Here is a 17,130-nt window from a genome sequence, read left to right as displayed (position 1 = left end):
CTAAAACCACCCCTTGCCCTCCTATCTGAGCGACAAGGAACAAAAGATTATGGGGCCTTTCTCTTCTGCTCACTGGGGCCACTACCCTGGCTAGATCTTGTAAAAGGAGGTACCGTCCTCCAAGCATTGTGCCTAGCAGCGCCCTCTCTCCATATCTGACCCTCGGGTCCCTTTAGCAGTAAGGGCCTTCTCCACTACCTATGCATAGGTGGTAGTCCCCGGGTCTAGTGTTATCCTGACATCACGGGCAATCATAATGTTCAATCCCTGCACAAACTGATCCCTTTGTGCCATATTAGTGTTATATTATTTTATAATATAATGTAATATTATATTATGTTATAATATAATGTTTTAGATTAAATAAATGTAACAAAGAGTGTCACATATTGTAACATATAATAAAGAGTTACAATATTTAGATATATGTGGATATCCAAATATGTAACATATTTGGTGTTACAAATTCAGTCACAAAATTGTAACTCCCAAATATTACCTAATAATGTGTAGATTTTATGTTACACATTTGAGATTGGATTTCATAAGGCCATAATGAAATATGGCTGTTGGAGACATGTTTTTAACTCCCAATAGGTGTTTGGAGGCTACAAAATCCTGTGGGAAAGGATTTGGGACGTTTTGGAATGTTTTGGAAAATGACCTTTTTTGGGCAGAAAACAAGTTGTGGCCACGACCACTGTCATTCCCTGGCTGCGACCTGAGGGACAGAGGCTAGTGGCCGCGGCCACTGATAATCCGAGCTGCGGCCAGTAAGGCTGATAGCCAACTTGGTTTTTCAGTTTTTTCCAAATTGAACGGTTCTAACATCCCAAATAACTCCCAAATCTCCATTTTAATTCCATAAACATCCAATTAAACATTGGAAACAACCATGGGGTTGGTGGAATTTGAAATTTAAAGGGTATCTCAAACTCTATAAATAGGAGCCTAATGCTCACTTGTAAGACACACTATTTTCCATCCACAAAGCACTTGGCTGGAAAATACACCACAGAGGCTTGATAATTCCAGAGAGCTATTTCCCAGAGAGATCCCTTAGTGCTTAGAGAATAGGGGAAAATAAGCTTTTTGACAAAGGTTTTGAACCTTGTTCAAGTTGGTGATCCCCGCTACTCTACACTTTGGTTGTGTGAGAGTTTGTTCTTTTTATTGGTTTTATTTTCATTCCTTTGATCTTATTTACTTGTATTAATATTGTTTTGAGTTTGTAATTTTCTTCTTCCATCTTTCTATTTACTTGTATTTTGAGCAATTGAGTTGTAATATTTCTTTAATCAATATTATCTTGTCTATTGTATTTTTTCATAGAGTTGTATTTTGGTTTTTCCATATTTCCATTGAGTATAAAAATATATTCTCTAACAATCAGTAGGCACCAAGTTTGGCGCGAACTTCGCTAACCAGTCAAAGTTCAGGGTATACTCTTTAACTGTCATTCAGTTATGAGTCAGGTTGAAAAACTCATCCACCTTTGCAGCGAACACCGCAACACTGTAGTACTTCTCGTTGAAGACATTTCTGGATTCTTCCCAATTCATAACTGTCACATCCTTCCTCTAGGATACAACATCCCACCAGATGTGGGCGTCTTCTCTAAACATGTAGTTGGCGCAGGCCACTCTCTCATTCCATTCCACCCTCGTGAAATCTAGGATGGAAGAAATCATATTCATCCACTGCTCTGCCCGCAGTGGGTCTGGGCCACCCTCAAAGGTGAAAGGATGCTACTTCCTAAACCTCTTGTACAAGGGTTCCCACCTTATTTCCATTGCAGTCTGGGATGGCACTTTGGCCACATCCTGTGGAACCTATAACCCAATGCCCCGAGGAGGGGCCTGTTGCCTCAATTTTTAAAGCTAATTTTCTGTTCGATGAATTCTAGCTTCCATTTCTGCAAACATTTATTGCCAATAATATGGGGCAGGTGGAGGGTCCTTACCCTGGTTGTCATCCTCAGCCCTATTTTCGCGGAGTTGGATCGATCGCTGAGGCATAACTGCAATATGCCTGCAATCAATGACACCGCACATCAGGCATGATAACAACATCCAAAAATCCACCTTTCAGTCCCGTCAATCCAATACAAACATCAATCAACACATTGCACATAACATATAACAGTCAAGGGGGCCATGCCCTAGCATCATGCATATATAAACACATTCATCATGCTCTATCTATACATTCACACAAGCACGACAACTTAAACAAGCAGTTAAGCATATAGTTCATTAAATACCAACCAACCCTGAGTCAAGCTTGTCCCTGGTAGTGGCGTAAATGTTCGGTCTATCTCTAGGAACCATAAACCTTGGCACGCTCTGATACCAAGTTGTAACGCCCTACTACCTTAAAGTCATTACCATGTGATTTATAAATGTGCCATTAGCTCGCTGATCGAGGTTTTAGGTTAAAAAGTGTTATTAAATAGGAATAAAGACTCATTTGACTACACTGGATATAAACATTTGGCGATTCATTAAAATTATAAAGTTATAAATTTGGGATCCCAAAATACTGTTTGAAAATGTTGTACAACTCAAAATATGAATACAGACGACCTAAGCGACAAAGCAAATCATTACAACATATTTTTCCCAAAATAACTCTGGTCGTGGCAGCCAGGTAGGCTGGACATGTACACGCCACTCCACGCTCTCCAACTCATGGTCGGTCGACCTCTCCCTTGCCCTTACCTACACCATAGAGCATTTGTGAGCCGAAGCCCAGCAAGAAAACTCAATGCTTACAAAGCACAATTCAATCCAATAATAAACAACATAAATAGTCAACAGACTAAACACATAGTGCCCTACGCCGACCTAGGTTCTTTACCAGGCCCTGGGCTTGCGATCTTCACCTAGCGGGTGAATACAGAACCCTTGGAGGGTCTCACCCTAGCGGCCTGCACTCAGTGTGCTTAACGCCGATCCTAGTCCATACTGTACCCAGCTTATTGTTGTTCTCGGCCTTCGCTATTCCCAGGCTTCGCTGTTCTCGGCCTTCGCCATTCCCGGCCTTCGCTGTTCATTCATAAGCATGCATAACACAACATATCATTCACAGATATTCAAACATATATTAAACACAATTAATAGGGTCATGCCCTGAAACACAAATAATAGGGCCATGCCCTGCTCTACGGGCACAAACAGTGTTCTTACCCGTGTCCCGAGATGATTGATTACCACGATCTTGAGCACAATCCTCTAACCCAAGATTTGATGTAAACCTACTCATAACGCATCCATAATAACAATCCATCAAGCCCTAAACCAAATAATAACTTTGGAATATTATTCTAGCCTCCGGGGCCTTGAATTCTACTAAATCGGGTAGTAGAACTCTTCCAGAGCCTTAACATTTGGGTTCTTGAGCTGAAAAACCTTCATTTGCCATTTTTCCACATTATGAGTCGCGACTCGCCCCTAGGGTTACAACCCGCTGTTAGTCAGAGAGCAAACCTCTCTATACTGAAGGACATCGGTCGCGGCGCGCCATGCCCTACATCGCAGCGCCTGGGCAATCACAAAGGCTCTTGAGGCCTCTTCGCACACATAGGTCGTAGCACCTGTAGAACAGTGTCGCGGCACGAGCCCCAGAAATCAAGAAACCAAGCTTTTCTACTGCGTTTTCCCCAAGCCTAAATCACTAATTCACACACCAAACACCATTTAAACCTATAATCAAGTCTAGAATCCTCATCCACACAGCCTAAACATCACAACAATCCAGAAACAAGTTCATATTTTCACTAATCACTCAAAACCAAGCTTATAGTTCAACCTCCATGCAAGCTTATGGATACAACAGAATTCAATTAGAAAAAATAACTTAAAACCCTTACCTTTGTGATAATCTCAGCATTGAGCTAATCCCCAGGCACAACAAGTCTCTAATCCTTCAATTCCTTAGCCTAGAGCCCTGAAAACTTCATCAACTTCCAAGCACCAAAGAGAGGGAGAGAGAGAGAGCTGAGTGAGAGAGAGAGAGAGAGTCGAGAGTTTCTATTTTCTATATTTCCTTAATTCTAGAGCCATCAATGCCTAATGTCTAATTCCAAGTTTATCCCCCAGCCTAGAAAATGTCTAAAATATCCCTAAGTCTACCCTTGGCCACTTAATGCCTCCGAGGGCAATCTCGTCAATTGCGACATCCTACTAAATCCTCGAGTGTTCCTATAATTCCCGATTTAATCCCCAACGTACTTAAACAAACATTAAATCACTTCTTGTTACCCGGTAAATACCGAACACCAACTATGTTCCCAAAATACCCCTAGGCTCACCCCGAGTCGGGTATTCAACCATGTTGTGACTATTTAGCTATTCTGCTCGCTAGGACTGTCTCAAATCGCACATTATAAATATATCACAATAATCTCGTGGTATCAAGCACAACATGCATATAATTCACATTTATGCCCTGAATGGGCCAAAATTACAAATATGCCCCTGCTAACCAAATTGAGCCCACATGCATATTTAATTCACCTCAACATGCATTTATAATCACATATCATTTAATTCACATATTAACATAATTAAATTAATTATTGCCCTCTTGGCACACTAATCAAGGCACTAAGCCTTATTAGCAAATTTGGGATGCTAGAGTAACTGTGTTCTTATGCAATATTAATCTAATACAATATCTTCTGACGTAATAATAATAATAATGAAAAAGGAACTCGACAAAAAAAAAAGGAAAAGGAAAAGATCTTTCCTAATTCCTTTGGTGCCATCGGTCACAAGAGCACTCCTACCATCAAGAGACCATCTACGATTATTTAATGGAGCACTCCTGCCATCAGTAATTAAATTGTCATTATGTTCAAAATCTGATGGAATAATCATTCAATTCCAATGTGTGTGGGCCCAATGTGTAGGAATTTGTGTGTTTTATATTTTTTTTCTTTTACCCAAATTGCCCTTTGATGCATCCGCCCTTTTTCTTTTATTTTTCTTTCTTTAGTACAAATCAAATTTATTGACACATATAAGTAGACAATAATGTCTGTATTAAAAATTATAGATTTTATATTTTTAGATAAAAATAATATTATGGAGCGACTACAACACATCCACTTTTTTTACAACACCGGTGCATCCTTTTTCTATTTTTAGTACATGGATAGATATAATCCCAATTTTTTTATATGACGATGTACATTGTAGCTATCTAGAACATCCTACAAATTTTCATGAAATTATGAATAAATTATGGTACTGAAAACAGAGTTTAAATTGTATGTTAGACGTGTGCCTATTTTTTTTTTGTGTTCGTGTAAAATTTGATAGCTTTAACCATGTTTTCAGCTTCGTAAACTGTTCAGAATTTCTTAAAAATTTGAAAGATGTTCTAAATAAGTACAATGTATATTATCATATAAAAAAATTGGGATTATATATATCTAGGTGGCAAAAATAGAAAAATGATGCACCGATGTTGTAAAAAAAAAGTGGAAGTGTTGTAGTCACTCCCTATATATATATATATATATATATATATCTTACTAAGATTTAAAATAAAATTAGAATTTATGAACTTTTTACTAAAATAAAATTAAAAACTTTCATTCAATTAAGTACAATTTTTAAGTATTAATAATATTTTATTGTATTTCTTTCTATAAAATATTTTTGTATATAAGAGTAATTTAATAAAAAAAAATATGATTTAGAATAAAAATAATAATTTGGTATATAATAAAAACTAATATTAAAAAATAATGATAATTTGTTTTAAAAAAATTATTTATAAAAGTAGAGTAAAAGTATTTAGATCAAAATAATGTAAATTTCATTTTCTTCTATTCCATTCCATACTATATTAAACATAATAATTTTTATTCGGTTACTAATTCCAAAATCTCAACCAAACAAAAGAATCAAAATTTCATTCTTATGACCACTATCATTATCATTACCATTCCATTTTTGTTTTGCAACCAAACACCACCCAAGTGAAATCCACTAGCTTACACAATGAATCATGATAATCAAAATTGAAGGGATAAGCAGCCTTCATATTAGAGAGTAGAATCAATTGTACAAAGCTAAGCCCAACTAGAAATTACTAGGACCAAGACATGCGTTGTAGTCACACGTGTTGGCAATGTCCTTATAAATGTATTAACTATCCATCAATAAGCATCACTCTTTAGAATTTTATTTCAAAAAAAAATTAAAATATAGCTTTTAGCATTACCTGATAGCACGCGTGAGTGAGCTAGCTTAGTGATGCCATAAAAAGGCAAAGATATTTAGAGTCGGTAAATTACTATCCCTTTAAATGACCTTACAACCCAATTAAAAACAAATCACATGCTAGCCTAACCCATACCCCTAAACCTTACCATAATCTCTTCTAACCATCATCCGCTTGCTAACTTTCATCTCACTCTCCCTTCTTAGACGAGGAGGGCTATGGATGGGGCTCGACAAAATTTCCTTCTCACTTTTTTATTATTATTTTATCTATAATTTTAGGGGCGACGGAGAGGGCTCAAGGGCTCTCAATGTTGTGTTGTTTCGATGTCAAGGTCATGGGGGCGATGGGGAATGGTTAGAGAATCTCTCACTCTTTCTTCTTTTGTTTTGCAAAAACAAGCGTGGGTCGTAAATGTCTAGTCTGAAGAAATGGGGCAAGCAGGTCGCCTCTGACTCTCCCATCCCTCATTTCAGTCCTGTGGTGGAGAGAGAAATCGTGGTCGACCCCAATGCATTCTTCAAGGCTGAGCACACAGTATCTCGAATCACGACTCAGGGGAAAGTTAACAAGATCCTACTGAGTCATGGGATTGAGATGGGAGATGATGGCCTCCTTGCCAGACCTACGTTGCAAGGAGAGTGGAGTTGCACCCCTCTCCAAGATGACTACGAAGCTTGGAGTGATGAGCACTTGATGGTAGGTGCCTTCCTCCCCTTGGACCAGTATTTTGTAGACTTCCTAAACTACGTCAAACTGGCTCCGTTCCTGCTCCCGCAAAACTCATACAAACTTTTGGCAGGGTTAAAGTATTTGTTTCTGAAGCACGAGTGGGAGGTCCCCACTTCAGCAAACATTATGTACTTCCTTTTCCTCAAGGCCAGTCTCGACCAGAAGAGGTGAGGTGAGGGTTTTTGCTACCTCCCTCGTTTTCCCAACTCAGCATCCATCATCGACCTCCTCAGCCACCCAAATGACTATGAACACTTGTTCTATGTATCAAATGGGTTCAAGAACTATGAACAATGATACTTCAACCGTCCTCTTAAGTCTTCTATCTTTATGAATTCAGCACGTGAACTTTTTACCACTTTCACGCATTTTTTTATGACTGAGTTATTTCCTTGTGCAGCTATATTTGTGAGGATAGGGCGATCTGAGACCCTTGGGGGTCAATATGAGACCTTGTCTAGTCTTCCTCCGATGAAGAAAGACTATCGTCAGGTTGTGAATGATGCCACAATGATGGCCTACAACGTGATCAGCAAGGTCTAGATGCTGGCTCTAAGGACACGAGTTCCTCTTTGTGTCATCCTCGAGCTCCCCCTCCTCAAGAAGCCTTGCAAACCAATGAAGACATCGAAGAGGAGGAAGACGTGGCACCGGTGGTGCGAAAAAGGTGAGTTCCTGAGGATAATCAGGGGTCTGACCTAGAACGAGCTGCATCCGGGGCAGCAGCCGGTACTCCGGCCAAGGTAACCCAAACCCATACAGAGAGTTAGATCGAACTGATGCCAGTTATAGACTAATTCGATTGAACCCTAACCAGCTCATGTGTCGTCATCATACTGATTCAGACCTAAACACAACCCTCCTCTAGTGTGTGGACCATTTGGTGGTATGCTATGACCACAGCTACCCCAAAGGTACCATCGTGGTTGAAAACACTCTTAATTTTAGGTCCACCATTTTTGAAGAGTATGGTACAAACCACAGCCTGAAGGGTAGGGTTCTTGCTCTTTCTCTTGTGTTTATAGTACTTTGAATAATTACTTCTTTAATCTGAATCCTTCTTTCGCTCTTTTTTAGGTGAAGAGATGGAGTTGTCGGAAGCCCTGGGTTTGAGGGGTGCTTTTAAGGTGAAGAGGGCAAGAGTGACAAAGAAAATATCTCTGAATACTGCGGGTACCACCGAGTCTCCAGCTAAATACAAAGGTGCCATCTCCATCCAAGAGTAGCCATAGAAGAACTCCCCTCAGCTCTATTGAAAACAATAACGGTTCACGAAGTTCGTCCTCCCCTTCCTCAATACGTACCTCCCTCAAATCCTCAAGTGATCCAAGGCGCGACTCCCACCGTCCAGATCCTTGTCAAGCCACTCAACTTGGACAAGATCCTCGAGACTTTTCAGGGTACTTTGTACGAGGTGGTAAGCCATATGGTTGGTCGTGCCTATAGAGCCTACGCCAGAGACTTAAGGGCTATAGAGGAGAATACTTTTGAGGACATCCTCGAATCTTCCATGGGGATGAATCACACCGTGAGTCCTTCTCACTCTCCTAACTTTTTCTCTCTTTAGTTTTTTTTTCATAAACTATTACTTGCCTCATTCCTTTGCATTCTGTCCTAGCTCAATTTTGAGGAATTGCTCGGGTTAAAGACAGGAATGATGAGCTCTGAGTTTCCCTGAGCGCTGTTCAAGAGAGCAAACAAACCGCCAAAGCTGCCCTGGTTTCCCCCCAGAAGAGCGAGTGGTATGCAAAAGCCACCCTGTCTATCTCCCAGAATCAGGTCATGGAGGCAAGCCATTGCGTGGACCAACTTCAGGTTGAAAATGTAGAACTCGGGAAGAAGCTGAACAAGGTCGAGGCCAAGGCCAAGGAGGAACCTGCGGAGTCATCGACTCAAATGGAGGAGATGCTTTACTGTTGCTGGGCTTTCAACCAAGATGGGAACTTCTCCTTTCTACAGCCCGAGTTGTGGGAACCATATCTTGCCATGTTCAAGATTTGATTCTCTCAAGAACCATCGGAGACCGCCGAAGCCTCCGGGGCTGTTGAAGGGGATAGCAAGGAGGTGACTTCTCTGGAGAGAGCTGACGGGCCTCAGTGATTTTTTATTTTAATTTTTTTCCTTTTTTTTTTATATATATTTTGAAGCTTTTGTAATCAAGTCCCTTGGGACCAAAACAATTTCCTTCGGGCTTAGGTTTAGGTTTTTCCTCCTCGAGATGACAATATATTTTTGAATATTCATCTAGCTTATGATCTATTTGCATTCTCTTAAGTCTATTATTTTCTCATGTTTATGAATCCTTGGATTCTTGTACATTCGAAATTTCAGGAATTGACTTTAGATCGAGATAGATTCTATCATTATCTTAGTTGTATCCCAAGATTGTGCTTGCCTATTTGCGTCATACCTGTTAAGAATCAGGCCTTGGACCTGGTCATATCCAGGGTTTTTAATAGGCTTAGCAGCTTTATATCTGTTAGGAATCAGGCCTCGGACCTGGTTGTATCCAAGGGTTTTTTAATAGGCTTAATAGCATTGTACCTGTTAGGAATTAGACCTCGGACCTAGTTGTATCCAGGGGTTTTTGTGATTTCTCAAACTTAGTTCACGTTTAGTTTTCTTTTTATTGAAAATTCATGCTTTAAAAAGTCGTTGAATAATTAATTTTTCCAAACTCTAAGTTTTTAATCCTTATTTGACTAAGTTGAACTATTTTAAAAACTCTAATCGGTTAGTGCCCCCCAAGATCCTAGAACGTATAAATGTTCTTGGTTGCTTTATCAAAGCGAGCTCGTGATAACAAAATGATAAAATTGGTAGTTTAATAATCCAACTATTATTAAACTGAAATGGCTTTTATAAATAAGCCTTACATAAACGGTAACTCTAAAAACATTAAAGTCAACAAAACTATTGATAATACTTTTTTAAGTGTAGGGCCTTCCAGGTCCGTGGGACTATTTCCCCATTTATCCAGGCTAGCATGAAAGTTCCTTCGCGTAGGACCTCTACGATTTGATACGGACCTTCCTAGTTCGACCCTAACACACTGTCATTGGGATCTTTATTTGCCAAAAAGACCCTTCAGAGAACCAGATCACCTAATCTAAATCTGCGTCCCTTAACCTTTGAATTGAAATACCGAGTGATCTTTTGATGATAATGGGCGAGCTGTAATTGCGATGCCTCTCGTTTTTCTTCGATCAGATCGAGGGATGCACTAAGTAGCTCATGGCTATGATCCTGATCAAATGTCTTTTGTCTGTGAGTTGTTACCATCGCCTCATTTGGGAGCATAGCCTCGCTTCCAAAGGTTAGGGAAAAACGGGTATGCCTTGTGGAGGTTCTATGTGAGGTCCGGTAGGCCTAGAGTACTTGTGGGAGTTGTTCGGGCCACAATCCCTTGGCTTCATCTAGTCTTTTCTTTAAGCTTGAATTTAGGGTCTTATTTACAACCTTGAGCTGCCCATTGGCTTGTGGGTAAGCTACTGACGAGAAACTCTTGGTTATGCCATATTTTTCACAAAAGTCTGTGAAGAGATCACTATCGAACTAAGTTTTGTTGTCTGACACAATATTTTTAGGGAATCTGAATCGGCATATGATATTCTTCACAACAAAATCCAGGACTCTATTCGAGGTGACGGTTGCCAAAGGTTCAGCCTCTACCCACTTCATGAAATAATCGATTGTGACTACTGCATAACGAACTCATCCTTTTCCTGTTGGCGATGAACCAATTAAATCAATTCCCCATGCTGCAAATGGCCAGGGGAATGAGATCATGGTTAGTTCGACTAGAGCAGCTCAAACAACTATGGCGAAGCGCTGGCATTTGTCACACTTTTTCACGTACGAGATCGATTCCTTTGTTAAAGTGGGCCAAAAATTGCCTTGTCTTAGTACCTTTAGAGCTAGGTTTTGCCACCCCCCCCCCCCCCCAGCATGGTCTCCATAGAAGTCGTCGTGTATTTCTTGCAAAATATTATGTGCTTCCTCAGGTAGAACACATCGTACGAGAGGCAACGAATGCCCTCACCGATATAGGATCCCCTCAATAATAACATATTTCGGAGCCTAATACAACAGCTTTCTCGCATCCTTCCTATCACCAGGTAGCCTTTTGGTTGTAAGGTATTCCACTATGGGAGTCATCCATGTCGGTTTTATGTTAATCATTCTGACTTCTGCTGTCTCTGTCGTTATACTCGGGCTTTCCAAGAACTCCACTGAAACTACATTCAATGTATCTGCCTCTTTTGTGGTAGTGAGTCGAGCCACAGCATCAGCATTGGAATTCTGCTCGTGGGGTACTTGTTCAACAGAGCTAAACTCAAACTCAGACAACTAGTCCTTTACCTTAGCCAAATAGGGTGCCATCTTAATGCCTCAGGCTTGGTATTCCCCCAATATCTGATTGACTACGAGCTGAGAATCACTATAACATTGGATGGATTTTTCCTTGAGCTCTTTCATCACCCTTAGCCCTACCAATAGGGCCTTATATTCTGCTTCATTGTTGGATGCTTCAAACCTAAACTTGAGGGTTGTATCCAATCGATGTCCTTCAGGTGAGATTAAGATTATCCCAGCTCCCGATCTATTTTTGTTAGACGATCCATCAATGAAAATTTTCCATAATTCCTGCACCGGCTCCCTTATCAGCTCGTCCTGAAAACCTGTACACTTAACCACAAAATCTGCAAGGGCTTGGCTCTTGATTGTCATTCGTGGCATGTATAATATCTCGAACTGGCTAAGTTCAATGGTCCATTTTAATAGATGTCCCGACATTTCAGGCTTTTGCAAAACCTGCCTTAAAGGTTGGTCGGTTAAGACGTGAATAGAATGGGATTGGAAGTATTGCCTAAACTTCCTTGATGCCAAAATGAGATAGAAGGCGAGCTTTTCTATCAATGAGTATCGTGATTCAGCTCTGAGAAGCCTCTTACTTACATAATATATGGGTTTCTATGCCCGATTTTCCTCTCGAACTAACATAGCATTAACTACATTTTCTCTCACGACCAGGTAAAGAAACAGACATTCTCCGGATGTTGGTTTTGATAGTATGAGGTGTTTAGTTAGGTGCGTTTTCAGGTCGCAGAATGCCTGTTCACATTCTTCGATCCATTCAAATTTCTTGTTTCCCCTGAGCAAGTTGTAGAATGGTAGACACTTATCAATAGATTTTGAAATGAAGTTGTTTAAAGCCGCCACCTTTCCAGTTAGGCTTTGCACTTCCTTACGTGACCTGGGCGAAGTCATTTCTAACAACAACCTGATTTTTTTCGGATTCTCCCCTATCCCCCTTATGTTGACTATAAACCCCGGAACTTTCCTGATGCAACTCCAAAAGTGCACTTCTGGGGATTCAGCTTCATGTCGTACTTTCTCAATATGCTAAAACATTCTTCCAGTTTGGATACATGGTTACTAACGATCTTTGATTTGATGAGCATATCATTGACATACAACTCCATGTTTCTCCCAATCTGGTTAGCAAACATTTTGTTGACCAACTATTGGTATGTAGCTCCAACGTTTTTCAGCCCGAATGGCATAACTTTGTAGCAATATCGATACGCTCAGTCATGAAACTAGTATGCTCTTGGTCTACAGGGTTCATCGTGATCTGGTTATATCCAGAATACGCATCCATGAAAGACATGAGCTCGTGACCGACTGTGGTGTCTACCAATTGATCAATTCTTGGTAGTGGGAAACGATCCTTGGGACAAGCCTTGTTGAGATCAGAGAAATCGATACAACTTCTCCACTTCCCGTTTGGCTTTGGGACCAGCACAGGATTAGCAACCCAGATCGGATAATTTGCTTCCCTGGTAAATCTGCATTTAAGTAGGCAAGCTACTTCTTCCTCTAACGCTTCAGATCACACTGTCCCCAAAAGCCTCCATTTTTGGGACTTTGCAGGCACATCCTTGACCGAGTATAAAGTATGCATTATTATACTTGGACTAATTCCCACCATATCCTCGTGCGACTAGGTGAAAATATCCAAATTCTTCCTTAGGATTTCAACCAGCTCCTCCTTCCTTTCGACTTCAAGATTTTTTCCAATTTTGACAACTCTTGAAGGTTCTTCTAGGTCGATGTTTATTTCCTCGAGCTCTTCTATAACTTTAAGCTCATATCTATCTTTGCCTACCAGCAGATCAATGTTTTCCTGTTGGGCGACCTCATCGTTTTCTTCTTGAGGTCCTTCCGTCCTACGGGTAACTTCCATTTCCCAGGACTCCTCATCTCCTTCACCTGTAGCCATCGCCTGCTACCCAGGTTGTGATTTTCCCTTGATTTCAATGTTGTAGCATTCTATGGTAGTGACCTGGTCTCCTCTTACTATGCATATTCTTGAGGTCGAGGGGAGCTTCATTGCCAGGTGTTGGATCGAGGTGATGGCTTCAAAATCCATCAGCGCGAGTCATCCCAAAATCGCATTATATGCCGCCGAAAAATTGTTTACCATGAACTCAAGTATTTTAGAGACAGTTTATGACTCTTCTCCCAATGTAACCACCAGTCCGATCATCCGTATGGTCATTGTTCCTTCACCTAAAAATTCATACAGAGTCATTGAGGTTGCCTTCAAATCGGTTATAGACAATCCCATCTTTTCTAAGGTCGACCTGAAAAGAACATTTGCAGAACTTCCATTATCCACCAGTATCCTCCGTACCCTTTGATTAGCGAGTTGCACAGTTACCACCAGCGTGTCATTATGTGGGAACTGAACGTGGATAGCGTCCTCTTCGGTGAAAATGATTGGTTGTTTTTCCAACCGATGTTGTTTCGATAACTGCTGCTCCAGGACAAACTCCACACCGTTATGAGTTTTCAACTCATTAATATAACTCTTTTGGGCCTCAGTGCTCGTGCCCTCCAAATGAGGTCCTCCGGCAATAGTAGTTATATGTCCTCCTACAATCGGGGGAGGGTCGATCTGATTCGTTTGAGCTCTAGGTTGACCTGTCGGAGCTTCCGGAGTGTAACGCCCTGGTTACCCCAAAACAGTTACTGTGAACTTTGAACCGTGCTTAACTCGCTAATCGAGTTCTTTGGTTAAAAACGTGCTTCTAGGTGTTATCAATAGGATAAGGTGTAAAACCAATCAAAACGAAAGGATATATTTTATTTAAAACATAAAACTGTTCATGGGCCCACAAAACATTTACAAGTTATTTACAGTACAAAATGGTCATTACATTGTAAATTTACAACCCGCCGACCTAAGAGACAAAAATAGGGTTAACCCCTAGTCCCTCTGAGAAACTCATTGGTCGTGGTGGTCAAGCGGCCGCATAAGTACACATTACCACCTAAGCTCTCCACTCAAGGCTGGGTGAGCTTTCCTTTCCCTTTACCTGCACCACATAGCACCCATGAGCCAAAGCCCAGCAAGAAAACTCAATACTGCAAGATTATAATATCAAACAATGATCATAATGATCATCCAAGACTTTTAGTCCTAATAGAAGAGTGTCAGTTGTAGAAGTTACTAAGGTGGGTTCCGTTCCCTTAAAAAATAAGTGACCAAATCATTAGCTTATACAGGATAAGTGACTGATAAGTAAGTCACCAATGTAAACCAAGGGAGTGACCATAGAGTCACAACTGTGGGTTCCATACCCTTAGCCATGTGACGATAGGGTCACCTGACCTTCTGGCCCTGGCAAGCACTTTTAGCTTTCATCGAACTTAGGGTTGGTCCGGCATTAATGCTCATAGTGACTCATTCAATGCAGATGTCGATTAGATCTAATCTTTCATCGACTCTGCGTTCATGACGCTTATGCCGCTCTTAACTCTTAGGTCAGCAACACACGACCAGTGCTTAGTACCGTTGATGAACTTGACTAGTAAGTCACAGCTTCACAGACGGATCTGACACAATTGCCGATTCTGACTAGTAAGTCAATGCCATTCACAAATAAGCAAGATCTACTAAGAATTTAATATGCAATCGATGTCCACATTTAAACACTCAATATGCCTCAATAATAACCATGCATGTCATATATAGGGTGCAGTTTTCTTACATCCAGTTTGAGTGAGAAACAGAGCAAGAACGACCCTTGAGAATGATCAAACTTTTGATTCCTTAGCGGTTACCTAATCATAACCAATTATAACCTCCATTAATGAAAATCAACAATGAAAGGGTCTTGACCTAAACCTCACTCCTGGGACCCCGAATTGTACCCAAACTATGAGTAGATTCGATCCTGAGCCTTAAGGATTGATACCCTAAGCCAAAAACCCTTAAAAATGCCCAAAACAAGAATATGATGGAACAGGGTAGTGCCCCAGCACTCAAGACAGAAAGGATACCCCTGAGTAGCGCTGTTGCGCCCCCTAGTGGGCGCTGTAGCGCTACACCCAGGCAGAAAATGCCCTGAACCTTCTTCCTTCGGCTCCACCATTTCTAACCTGAACCAAAAGCTTCCCTACTTCATTTTAAGCCCCAAATGAACCCAAAAACCATCCCCCACATGCCCTAGGCATCACAACCCCAAGAACCTTAGCCAAAAAATCCCATCAATTCTCCTCCACCAATCAAGAAAACTAAGCTGAAAAACTAAAACAAAAACAGGGCAAAGCTAGAGTTTCAATGGCTAGAAACTTACCCCAAGCTTAGATTAGGATCCTCTTCAATGGTGGAACACAATCCTAAGCCCTCAAGATCCACTTCCCTAGCTTGAATCCTCAAGAACAACTCAAAAATCACAAAGAAAAAGAGAAATAAAATAGGTACGGGAGGGATATATCTATGCTCTGTTTTGCCAACCTTCTACATCCTTCAATGGCTTAAATATATCCTAGGGGTGAAAATAATAAATTGCCCCTAGGTCAAATAAAGGTTTCTAAAGACTCCCAAGAGTAAAACCGTCATTTTCCACCTATTTTGTTAATCATAATTAACACCCTCCAATTCCTGTTATTCTTGATATTTTCAAATACCAATAATTCATATCATGTTACCCTTTTATTCCTGGCAATGCTCTAATCACCAAAATACCCCGAGACTCATCCCAAGCCCCGAACTTAATCCCGTTATGACTAAACCGCTAACCTGCACTCAACGATCGTCTCATGCGGAATGGCTCAAACAAATCCATATTATAATGTGGCCTCAACAGTAGATCACGGACATGCATACAAATACACAATTACACCCTCAACAGTTCAAATTACCAAAATACCCCTGCGGTGAAATGTGGACCCACATGCATGCATTTAACATCATATTATAATATAATTAACATAAACATGTATATAATAGTTTAATGGCATAATAAAACAATTATGGCCCTCCTGACCTACTAATCCAACCATTAAACCGCATTAGGGAGGTTATTGTTTTACATTGGCCTATGAATCAACCTTTACACGAGCTGCCTATGAAGCTCAGAATGCTCTTTTAAACTCGGAAGAAAAATTCTTCCATGAGCTTATCAAATGCTTCTTGTATGGTTTAAACAACTGTTTGGCAAGTCAGACCAGAGTCGTGTGGAACATAATACATCTTAGATCGAGCCCGACATTGTGGGCCATCATCATTGTGTTGAACATCCCGAGGTGATCGGATGGATATGTGTTTCCATCAAATGTCGGCATATTCGACATCCTAAAGCCAATAGGATATGTAGCTCCTGCAGTGTTTGGAGTGAAAGGTTTGAGCTCCCCATCCGAGTCGCAATCGTCCATCCCATTTCCAGATAAGAGCCTTTTCATCTGTTCTCCACCAAAGCCAGTCTCTTAACGGTTAGGTCTTTGGTCCCTAGGTTAGCTGGGGGTTGTTCACCAACTTTCATCCCATTATACGTGTTTGATGGGTTGTTGTCCCTCCAAGTTTGAGCTTGGTTAGGCAGGACATTCCCATTGTCTCATACGATAGACAGAGCTCCCTCATGTCGAGTATAACTAACATCCTCATTATGAGCTGGATACCTTCTTTGTGAGTTCAAATGATCACGCAGGTCGGGCAGTGGATCATACCGAGGACTTTGTGTTGATCTCAAGTGATTTCTCAAGTCATTCTCAGACCTTCCTCCACGCTGGCTTCCCGTCCAGTAATTTCCATTTGCAAAACTTATGGCCCGCAGCTGAGATCGAGGACCTGGATTCTCAGCACATGTCCGT

Source organism: Humulus lupulus, chromosome 7 (genome assembly GCF_963169125.1).
Source record: "Humulus lupulus chromosome 7, drHumLupu1.1, whole genome shotgun sequence".
Lineage (NCBI taxonomy): Eukaryota > Viridiplantae > Streptophyta > Magnoliopsida > Rosales > Cannabaceae > Humulus > Humulus lupulus.
Note: the sequence above shows the minus strand (reverse complement) of the source record.